Source organism: Mercenaria mercenaria, chromosome 1 (genome assembly GCF_021730395.1).
Source record: "Mercenaria mercenaria strain notata chromosome 1, MADL_Memer_1, whole genome shotgun sequence".
NCBI lineage: Eukaryota > Metazoa > Mollusca > Bivalvia > Venerida > Veneridae > Mercenaria > Mercenaria mercenaria.
In genome coordinates this window covers 11305326-11317600 of record NC_069361.1, presented here as the reverse complement: position 1 = coordinate 11317600, position 12275 = coordinate 11305326, and positions in this window count along the sequence as shown.

Below are 12275 nucleotides of genomic sequence, written 5' to 3'. Positions count from 1 at the left end.
TAGATCTAGCCAGAATTGTCTATGTTAAAACTTGCTCGTGTTATATTAAACTTGATTAAACTCTTACAAATATTAGAAAAAGAGAACGGGTTGTCTTTCATAAATAATAACGAAAAAACTAATAAAATCCATTTTGCATTTCGTTGAAATCCGATTCCGTTGTTGCCTATGATATTTTTTCGTTTATATGTCTGACCTAGTATATCAATATATCATGAGATCTTACCCACATGTGGCTAAACCTAAAACAAAGGAAGGCGGTGATATATAGCAATAACGTCATTATAATGGTGGGTTTGAGATGTATTTTCAACTCATTGCTTTTAATAAGGTCTGATTGGCCTCTTCAGACTTGTGAAAACTACTACAGCGTCTCAGATGAAGTTACGGTTATAAATGTTTGTTTCATATTTGTGGTTCGAAATAAATAAAGTATTAAGAATAGTTTTATGCTTTGTAAAATGTAAAAATGTGTGACTTCTCATTTATTACTGCTGTAAATATATATGTATCTGTTTAGACAGGTGCGCTATCATTAATCCAAAAGAACGTTTATTTTTAGGGACGTATCAAATAATGGAACCGTCCTCTCACTTTGTTATAAAACTTTGGAAGCGATGCAGGCCTCTCTAAGTATTTTGTAGATACACATTGCAGTTTGAATTTTACTCAGATGCACGGTGAGAGCAAGGCACTACTTAATACTTCACAGAGTTCAATTTTGTTAACATTTTTGTGTTATCATTTCATATGTGATTCAATAGTTTATATTTAGTTTTTATTCTGTTTCATTTTATCACATACAAATATTGTGATAAAAAGCATATCAGTTCAAACATTTTGATAATGTTCAGAAAGAAGACAAAGCGCTATATATAAACTTTGTGTACGCGCCCTCCTTAGCAATTACATGTTAACGTAAATTTTTGCGCTATCAGATCTATCAGTCATCGACGAGATTTATCTCTGCTCATAATATGTCATAAACCTTAATAAATCTTTCACTTACCTCGGGTGTAACCATTTCAATATATTAACTTTTGATAAGTCTTAGATATCTAGATTAATGAAAGTAAACAGTTTCAGATTAGAGCGGACATAAAAAAACATAAAATGCATTAAAACGTAATGTATGTGACAAATTACCACAGGGATTGTTCTTAATAAATTTTTATATCAAATGCTGCGACGACGTACAGACAGCCAAGTGGATGTATCAAGTCACTTGCACAATTTTTAGATTACATTGTTTTGCTGTTTTTTCTTGCTAACGAATATACGTATACCTTTCTTTTATGTTATAGGTTTTGAGGTTTCTTATTTTCTTATTCTTATATTTATAAACTGACAATCTGATTCACTGATCTCTTTCATAGATATAGTTTTTTTCCAATTGTAATTCTAATATTTTAATTATATATATACTACCAACGTTTATTAAATTTGTGAGTCTAAAACTTTTTTTACACTATCTGGCTTTTCCCTATTGGTATTGCCTTTTTCCTAGATGAAATATTGCTGCATTTAAGACGTCCCCTTGTTTTTTGCAGGATGTGCCCTTTGTTGTTGAAAGTAAAACCAATTTCATGATTTCATTATCAAATATAAAAGCTGTCTAACTACGGCTGAACACCGTTTTGTTAAGGAATCTCCCGGGCGTACAGCGGGAGATGTTATAATTTTGCCTAGTACATGTGAAAGACGATATTTTGAACCTGTAATACGCCTTTTGTTGTCTTATGTCTGTCTATTCATCCTACTTCTTTAATTTCCCTATAGTATCTCGATCTGTCTTTGATAAGTTACATAATATTCTCTCTCGTGTTATTCTCACTGCTCCCTATCGAATTAATGCGGACCATTATCGGCTTTGGTCTCTTCAGTTTCACATTTACGTTATGTTCTTTCATTCTCTCGTTAACCGCTACGTGCTGCTCACGTATAAGACTCTCTCGCACAATGTATAATTCATTCTATGAATCCGAGTTTAATACTGCTTAGTTAACTGCCCGAAGAAGTGCAAAGAAGTGCATAATGACTAAAGGAGAGTAGGCCAAATGTGACTAAACTTTAGCTTTTAAACTACATCAATAAACAATTAATCAACTAAACCCGCTCGAGCAGCGATTCATAAAAATGAAAATAGTCGATTGGGTTATCTTAAACGATGACGAATGTATGCTTGTCAACTCAATTGTTGTACGAAACGTGCAATGACGTCAACAAGCTGTCAATTACAGTCATGTCAAGTTTATCAACTTACAAACTCGATAGTACGAATTTTTGTCAATAGTTTAATTGATCTACTGTAACCTCGTTTTGTTAAATGATCTTTTAGTTTGTTCCGATGATGCCCTTTATTTCTTTCGTCTCACTGCATATTCTTTTTTATTCGCCTTCTGGCACAAATCCATGCCTATTTGTATTTACGATACTTTTAGGGCAGTACTTGTATTGCGTTCCTTTTGTCAAAATGACTATAGCGTCTTTTAAATATCTTGGACTGGTGTTTAAAAAGCCGTTTATTCCCTTTTCTGTTTCTGCTATTCTCGATGCCGGTGTTCCGATCTTATTAACAATGCGTCTGTATGAATGAATTTTTATGCAACTTCGGATTCCCTGTTAATTTCCCTGACGCAGGTCGTTTGAGGACTCAATTATCTTTAAATTCTTTCCATATGTGTTAAACAATCTATTTATCGTAGTTCTAACAGAAAAAACTATCATTAAAAGTTAAAACATATTTAACCTAGTTTATTTTTAGTGGGAATACCGCGATATTTTTGTTTGCGTTTGAAATGACACCTTTAACATAGGCGAGGAATAATTTTTTATTGCAAGTTTAAGTGCAAAAATATGATCAACCTCACTTGAATGTAATAAATTACAGAACAAAAGTTTACACCACCTTCGAAACTGCTTTCAACACGGACAGTGTCTCTTCAGTTAAATATATGAACACAACATATGAAGGTAAAACTTTTAAGCTACTTGCTACAGGCAATGAAAACGTCCACATTTTAACTCACTATTTTATGGAAATAAACTGATGAACAGCCGACAGTCTAAAACATTTTCAGAAAAAAGTAGTCTACTTTGGAAGCGTAACTCACTGTCTATATCGTCCAGCACAAGATGGCTTACTTTCAGAATATTTCTTAAAAGCCTTTCGGGGTTACTTTAACAAAGATGTCATCGACTATGCAAGAAGATGTTTTGAAAGTATAGAAAGCAGTCAAGCAGAACAACTGCATACTAAGTTTAATTTTTTTTCTGCTGATCACAACAGACAAGAAAAGAACAACGCTGAGGCAAAGTTTTTCAGGTGCCACACAATTGACATTTGAGTTTCTCTGTTGTGAAGTTCCTTATATAGTACTGATTATGACTAATCACATCAGAACCACCGACCTTCCGTTAGTCAGCCGGATGGCTTCCTCACTTGAAGAATTCAAAACCCATCAAAACCCCATCGATGAGGGGCAAGTGATTTGAAGTCAGCGACCTTAACCGGAGGCCCCCAAAAGTTTAACTAATTCTGATACAATACCATAATGATAATATTTGTCTTTAACAAGTAGTGTTCGCAGCTGAAAGGCATTCCTTTAAAGTGAGTTTACTAAGTATACTTCGATATGTTAGTCAATGTGATCTGTCTAAGAAGCGACTTTGAAACTTTCTATGATTTTATAAATGCTTTAAATGTAATACCATCGAATGTTCATATCTTAGAGTCATGATATTCTGTGTTAAAATATGATATAAAATTCCTGATCTGTTACAATTTATTATAATTTTACCTTAAGTTTGTGAAATATATAATTTTGAAATGCGATACGAAATGCAGAGCGCTTATTTTTGACTGCCACTGAAATGTTTCCTGATATTCCGCAATCGAAGTAGCTCCTAGACTATATGATATAACTTTTTATATATTTCACGGTTCAATTCAGTGAAATGAGCTAGCCTATACCTCTCTTTGTCCAGTATGATAATTCTTACCTAATTTTTCTTTGCAAATCTCTAGAATATACTGGCATTTGTCTCCACGAAGTAGAATTCGACAAAAAAAAAGAAACAAAAATAGAAGTGTAGTCATAGGACACAGGTACACCCCCGTCCTGTCACTGTACATGGTTTCATGCGTCTATGTGAAATATTTTAAGGCATATGCAACACAAGGTTTTAAGCTTTTTATGTGTCTTTTTTTCACTTAGTGAAGGACTATAACTCTCCCAAAGAGAACATCAGTTGCACAAGTTGACATGCCATATATTAATCCACTCTAGGTTAAGTGCATTTTGATATACATGTGACACATCTGTGTTTGACTAATGCAATCGCCATAACTCTCGTCTTGCAAAGTTAAATAAAAAAAAACAACAACTAAGATGCACAAATTCACATGCTGGATAATATTCTAACAAGGTTTCATGATTCTATGTGAAATATTTTAAGATATATGCAATCGAATTTTTGTCAATAGTTTAATTGATCTACTGTAACCTCGTTTTGTTAAATGATCTTTTAGTTTGTTCCGATGATGCCCTTTATTTCTTTCGTCTCACTACATATTCTTTTTTATTCGCCTTCTGGCACAAATCCATGCCTATTTGTATTTACGATACTTTTAGGGCAGTACTTGTATTGCGTTCCTTTTGTCAAAATGACTATAGCGTCTTTTAAATATCTTGGATTGGTGTTTAAAAAGCCGTTTATTCCCTTTTCTGTTTCTGCTATTCTCGACGCCGGTGTTCCGATCTTATTAACAATGCGTCTGTATGAATGAATTTTTATGCAACTTCGGATTCCCTGTTAATTTCCCTGACGCAGGTCGTTTGAGGACTCAATTATCTTTAAATTCTTTCCATATGTGTTAAACAATCTATTTATCGTAGTTCTAACAGAAAAAACTATCATTAAAAGTTAAAACATATTTAACCTAGTTTATTTTTAGTGGGAATACCGCGATATTTTTGTTTGCGTTTGAAATGACACCTTTAACATAGGCGAGGAATAATTTTTTATTGCAAGTTTAAGTGCAAAAATATGATCAACCTCACTTGAATGTAATAAATTACAGAACAAAAGTTTACACCACCTTCGAAACTGCTTTCAACACGGACAGTGTCTCTTCAGTTAAATATATGAACACAACATATGAAGGTAAAACTTTTAAGCTACTTGCTACAGGCAATGAAAACGTCCACATTTTAACTCACTATTTTATGGAAATAAACTGATGAACAGCCGACAGTCTAAAACATTTTCAGAAAAAAGTAGTCTACTTTGGAAGCGTAACTCACTGTCTATATCGTCCAGCACAAGATGGCTTACTTTCAGAATATTTCTTAAAAGCCTTTCGGGGTTACTTTAACAAAGATGTCATCGACTATGCAAGAAGATGTTTTGAAAGTATAGAAAGCAGTCAAGCAGAACAACTGCATACTAAGTTTAATTTTTTTCTGCTGATCACAACAGACAAGAAAAGAACAACGCTGAGGCAAAGTTTTTCAGGTGCCACACAATTGACATTTGAGTTTCTCTGTTGTGAAGTTCCTTATATAGTACTGATTATGACTAATCACATCAGAACCACCGACCTTCCGTTAGTCAGCCGGATGGCTTCCTCACTTGAAGAATTCAAAACCCATCAAAACCCCATCGATGAGGGGCAAGTGATTTGAAGTCAGCGACCTTAACCGGAGGCCCCCAAAAGTTTAACTAATTCTGATACAATACCATAATGATAATATTTGTCTTTAACAAGTAGTGTTCGCAGCTGAAAGGCATTCCTTTAAAGTGAGTTTACTAAGTATACTTCGATATGTTAGTCAATGTGATCTGTCTAAGAAGCGACTTTGAAACTTTCTATGATTTTATAAATGCTTTAAATGTAATACCATCGAATGTTCATATCTTAGAGTCATGATATTCTGTGTTAAAATATGATATAAAATTCCTGATCTGTTACAATTTATTATAATTTTACCTTAAGTTTGTGAAATATATAATTTTGAAATGCGATACGAAATGCAGAGCGCTTATTTTTGACTGCCACTGAAATGTTTCCTGATATTCCGCAATCGAAGTAGCTCCTAGACTATATGATATAACTTTTTATATATTTCACGGTTCAATTCAGTGAAATGAGCTAGCCTATACCTCTCTTTGTCCAGTATGATAATTCTAACCTAATTTTTCTTTGCAAATCTCTAGAATATACTGGCATTTGTCTCCACGAAGTAGAATTCGACAAAAAAAAGAAACAAAAATAGAAGTGTAGTCATAGGACACAGGTACACCCCCGTCCTGTCACTGTACATGGTTTCATGCGTCTATGTGAAATATTTTAAGGCATATGCAACACAAGGTTTTAAGCTTTTTATGTGTCTTTTTTTCACTTAGTGAAGGACTATAACTCTCCCAAAGAGAACATCAGTTGCACAAGTTGACATGCCATATATTAATCCACTCTAGGTTAAGTGCATTTTGATATACATGAGACACATCTGTGTTTGACTAATGCAATCGCCATAACTCTCGTCTTGCAAAGTTAAATAAAAAACAACAACAACTAAGATGCACAAATTAACATGCTGGATAATATTCTAACGTGGTTTCATGATTCTATGTGAAATATTTTAAGATATATGCAACACAAACTGTCAAGCACTTTATGTATATTTTTCACTTAGTCAAGGACCAGAACTCTGGCCTGGTTGTGTAAAATCCCGAACAGAACGCCAGGTGCGCAAATTCACCTGCTATATAACTATCACTTAATGTTTTATGACTCTAAGTCAAGTACCTCTGGCGGTTTGCAGTACAAGTGTCCTAACAAAGTACGAATTCCTTAATGCCCCAGTCACACATACGGCGCGGATAGCTACGTCTAGCCACGGATAGAAACGTAGTAATCCGTATCGATCCGTACCTGAGCCATACGGATTGATACGGATTGATACGGATTACTACTTTAAGGTACGGCTCAGGTACGGATCGATACGGATAACTACGTTTCTGTCCGTGGCTAGACGTAGCTATCCGCGCCGTAGGTGTGACTGGGGTATTAAACAGGATGGGTTTCTTCCTTTTGAATTGCAACACGTTATCCATCGTAATTACTATCGTCCAAGCATTATGATGAAATTTCAAAGAACTTTGCAAAACAAACCGACCTGTAAACTTGACTCAGAGGGTAATGATGTCTTGAAAAAAAACAAACGTCTTTTTGAAATGCTAAACTTTTAACTGCGTTGATATTTCGCCATTAAATTTGTAATTCAAACATCCTACACCTTGTTTCAGAAAAAGATCTAAAATAGTTCAATCCCTCTAGCTTTAAAAAGACGGAAATAGAACTTGGGAGTAATTTAAAGCTATTTTAGTATGATTGTAGAGGCTTTCAATTATATAATTTCAAACATCTCTTCTGCTATCAGAGAAACAGATATTTTCAAACAAGGAAAGTGTTTAAGTGAACAAACGTTTGTTGTTATCTTCGTGTCTAAGATAACTGTATATATGCACACAAGCAAAACTTTGTATTATTGTTAGACCTGAAATACCTTTAACAGTAAGTGAGATATTATATGTATTATAAAGTACCACCATATTTTTTCAATTTTACAAAATTTCAGAAAACAGTGGGTGACGAAAATACCCTATAACATTTAAACGAGTTCTGTGACCTGTGCTTTTTCTTCTCTTGTTTGTCTTAGAAACTAATGTTCTTGAAGCTCACGGAGTATGAAAAAAAATCTTAACAATAGCAAAACAAGATCCTACATACTTAAGTGAACAACGTTTCGTTATTATATTCGTCTCTAAAATAACTGCATATATGCACGCGAGCTAAGCAGCAGAACTTATGAATTTAAAAATAGTCCTCGTTTTCTCAGTGAAAAAGTACATGTAGTCGTAAACATTGTTTTTGATCCAGATAACTTTGATTGTATACTGTTTAAGAAGGCGAAATAACAAAAGCATATGTCTTCGAAATATTATTGGACTTAAGTTCTATAATGTAGGGATAACGCATGTTTTTTTTTTCGTGTTAAAACATCTGCAGAATCCTGAGGGATTGGTTGGTACCCAAGCCCGGTAGGGCGAGGCTACCAACGATTCCCGAGGGATTCTGAAGATGTTATAACACGAAAACGACATACGCTAACGCTGTTCTAGCATACAAACCAAGTAAATGAATATATTGTCCCTCAACATTATTAAATTTCCATGAAATGCGCGGTAAAGTCTACGTTGTTTTTTCACGTTGACGTAATTTCCTTTTGAATTATCCATTTTGGGGCCGTTATACTTTTACGTTTTGCTACGGAACGCGCATATATAAAAAGGTGTAAATAATAGCACGTGAGAATCTCTCTGTTAACACACCCAATACAAGTGACAATAACAGAAGTGTTATGCTAGAATGCAGAACTGTCCTTATTAGCCCTTAGCCTGCTGGCGGCAAGAGATTCTGCCTTTGTGATCAGTACAGACAAAGATCAGCCTGCACATCCGTGCAGTCTGATCGTGGTCTGCACTGTTCGCCATTCAGTCAGTATCTTTTGGTAAGCATCCCTTTTAACAGATAATGGTACTGTCCAAATTGAAAGATGGACAAGTTCATTATTGAAATTTAGCAGGGCAAGGGTTAATCTCCCATTCTAGAAATATTTTATAGTATTTAACAATAGTGACGATAAATATTGCCTACAAAATATTCTAAAGATAAATGAGTCCATCATTTAAGATTAACGGCTTTCCGTTGGATTCCTAAAAAATAAGATAGGGCATTATATAATATAGTTGAATTTACTTCGAAACGTACACATCTATCTCACTAATTATTTGAAATATTTATTTGGAAGCGTTCACACATGTACGCTACGCAAGTGAACACATTTACTACTAAAAACATGATAATTTTTATGTTGTTATTTTCTTTGGAGGCAGTTGAGCTCTAACCAACTAGAAAAAGCGACAAAGTTTTCAACTGTTCAGTTACAGCGAATACTCCCAGTCATTTGTCGATTCTGATATATCTAACTCAAATGTTGACACAATGTAACAAAGGAACACAATCGCAACTATGTTGCTCATTTTCCTGAGGTCTTCAGATATAACTAACCAACCATTTCGCTTTAAGATTATATACTTTGGCATAACGCACAGGTCATATGTCAATCTAATGATTGCTTAGTTGTCTTTTACTGCGCCCAATTAACATTTTATGGTTGAATTGTTGTCCTCTTAAGAAATGTATGTTTTGAAAATAGTATGTGTTATTAACGTTGATGTATGTCCTACGCGAAGTATGTCTGTAAAGTAAAAATACAATGCTCTGAATTTGAGATAAGTTTGTAAATTAACATTTTTCATTCCATTTTAAACAGATGTAAATTCTATACATCTACATCATCATGATTTGCAAATCACTGCAAATTTACTATCATATAGTATAATGCCAGAAGTAATGCCGTCTGTAACACGAACCCGGCATACGCAGATTTTATTTGTGTTAACGACGTCAAATGTTCAGCAGCAGATGCTATTTTATTGTTTGCGTTTAATTTATATTTGCGAATTAATTTAATAAATTTCAATAAACAATACCTGAGGAGTATTTTTAGCAATCTGACTAAAGTACTTGATCTTCTAAACGAAGATCTGAGAACGACCCATTCACATTCGTCTTCCGTATATTTTGGATTTCCATTATTGCTATTTTTATGTTATCCAATCAGACGACTTGTTCGATTGTCAAAGGATAAGAAAAATATGCGGTTATTCCAGGACTCGAACCCGGGACCCCTCGCTTACAAAGCAAGTGGCCTACCGACTGAGCTAACCTGCTATCTGATTCATTACGACATAAGAATTGTAAATATCAAAAGTCAATGCTACATGTAGATTTGCAAGATGTTGTAAGCTAGGCTCTGATTGGCTAGCGAAAGAGCCGTCAGAACGAGGCAATGAATAGGTCGTTTTCAGATCCTATGCGTAGCGTAATATAGGAGATGTACTTTAGTCAGATTGTATTTTTAGTGTCTTGTAGTTTTGCTGAGTTCGTGCTTGTGCACTGTTAACTATTTATACGGGCGTGTTACTTTCATCAATTCGTTTTTACTTTAGTTTTGGAAATAAAGCTCCAATATGAGAAGACTCAAACATTTGCAAACCTAGAAATCTAAATAAGTTTGTAGTGTCACATACAAATTAATCTACACATTGAAGCATTTTACGCTCGATCCAGCGTAAAACCGTCTTAAACTCCTAAACTGTTCACTCTCATTTTGCCTACATTTCATTAATTACTAAAATGTAATATTTTGAAATGGTCACACTATGTTTGAGTGAAATGTTTCTTCAGGAATATGACATATTATGAGCATAGATAAATCAGCAAGACTTTGTATCATAAACAATAGGTTAACAAGTATTTTGTTAGTGTACACGGAGATACCGTGAAGTCCTTCGTAGTTACCGGGATAGTGTCCGTCAAATAACCTTCTGAAATCTTTGAACTGATCTGCATTTACCGATTGAAAAATAACATTGACTGACAACTAAAAATAAAAGCTTTTTAGGCATAGTTAAAGTGGGTTTACGAATTTCATAAGCTTTATTTCAAACGGTGAGGTGCTCCTCTCGTTATGAACACTAACGTTGTTGTAATAATAAAAAATATTTTATATTAGTTAACTTTATCAAAAGTCCGAGAACTGTTTTAAGATAATGTTTCAACCGTACATTCTATTTAAATAGAAACCCAGCTTAGTCAAATGACCCTGACAAAAATTAGCAAACAAAGCGCAAAGGCGGTATACATATCTAGGCTTATATCACTCTCTCGCGTCAAGCTGGCGGTGTAATGAGATGCAAACAATAATAATTATATATTAAGCTATATATATCAAGATGATTATGATGATGATGATGATAGCAAAATACGTCGAAACACTAAAAAGCAGGGACAGAATCTATGATCATGTGATTTTGTTTTTAATCATCTTTTAGTGGACAAACTTATATCACATTTGAAAATATGAAGAATAGTATCTTCAAGTTGGCCAAAATCGACGATGTATATTATATTCCATCGTTTTATAGTTAAAAGTTCTATTCAGTTTATGATTTTTGTTGATTTAAAGAAATATGGCCAATGCTTTTATTAAAGTGAAGTGGAAGATTATATAAAGGTCTATAGAATAGAATAAAATTTCATAAAGCTTCATCACTACGGTCGCTACAAATACTGTTTGTTTATAATGTTTGACCTTTTTGTTTCTGTAGGAATTAGCTGTAAGAGGACTGTTTTGTTCCATAAACATGTCTTAATGTAGTTCGTAAACATGCGTGAAAGGTTATCGAAACATATGAGACAAAAATATAACATCAGGAATGGTATTATATCTGTTTATGACATATTGGAAAATGAGTTCATATGTTCTCTTTCTGGAGTGTTTATGCAGGGACTGAAAAAACTTCTGATATATCACTAGTTAATTTCATCAAGACGAGATTTGTTAAAGGGAACACCTTTAAGTGTTTATTTTGCTTGTTGATTTCATCTTTGGAACCACGGGCTCAAATTCGTATTTCAAATTTTATTCTTGCTGATCTATAGTCTAGTGTAGAAGAGCTGTTGAATGTTCATCAGTCCGCCCAAATAATTATTTATCTTAATGAAGAATGATAAAGTACACCTGATTTATGCTCATGAATTTTTATTCGAGCGGTTTAAAAGCTTTTCGTGTAAATTAATAAGTAGAAGTTTGCAAAGCATCAAAGTTGAGTTAGAATTAAACTTTCTTAGCACTACCTCTCTATTCTGTTAACTTTCTACTATAATTTATATCAGAATGAAAAGCGTAAATGCTACGTTACAATAACAAATCATTCTGAAATCCGTAGATCAAAACGGCAAATTTGTATGAACAGCTCATTGTCTACTTAAGAAATAAATTATTGGAACATATTTATTATTTCGATTCTAACAATGCAAATGATTTGTATTTTACAGTACTACATTTTCAGCGTAATACGTCATTCGGATCATATGCAGTTACAATTTACCACCATGTTTAGAAAGTGTTGCATAGCCATTGGAACGTATAGATATTTGTTCCTTTTTTATTAGAATTTTGAGAAGTATTCATAAACTAGTTATCTAACAGCTCGCAAATTATTTATGAACAGAATAATCAAATTAGGTAAGTTGGCCCCGTGTTACGAATTACAAGCATAACTTTTATATGACGTCACAT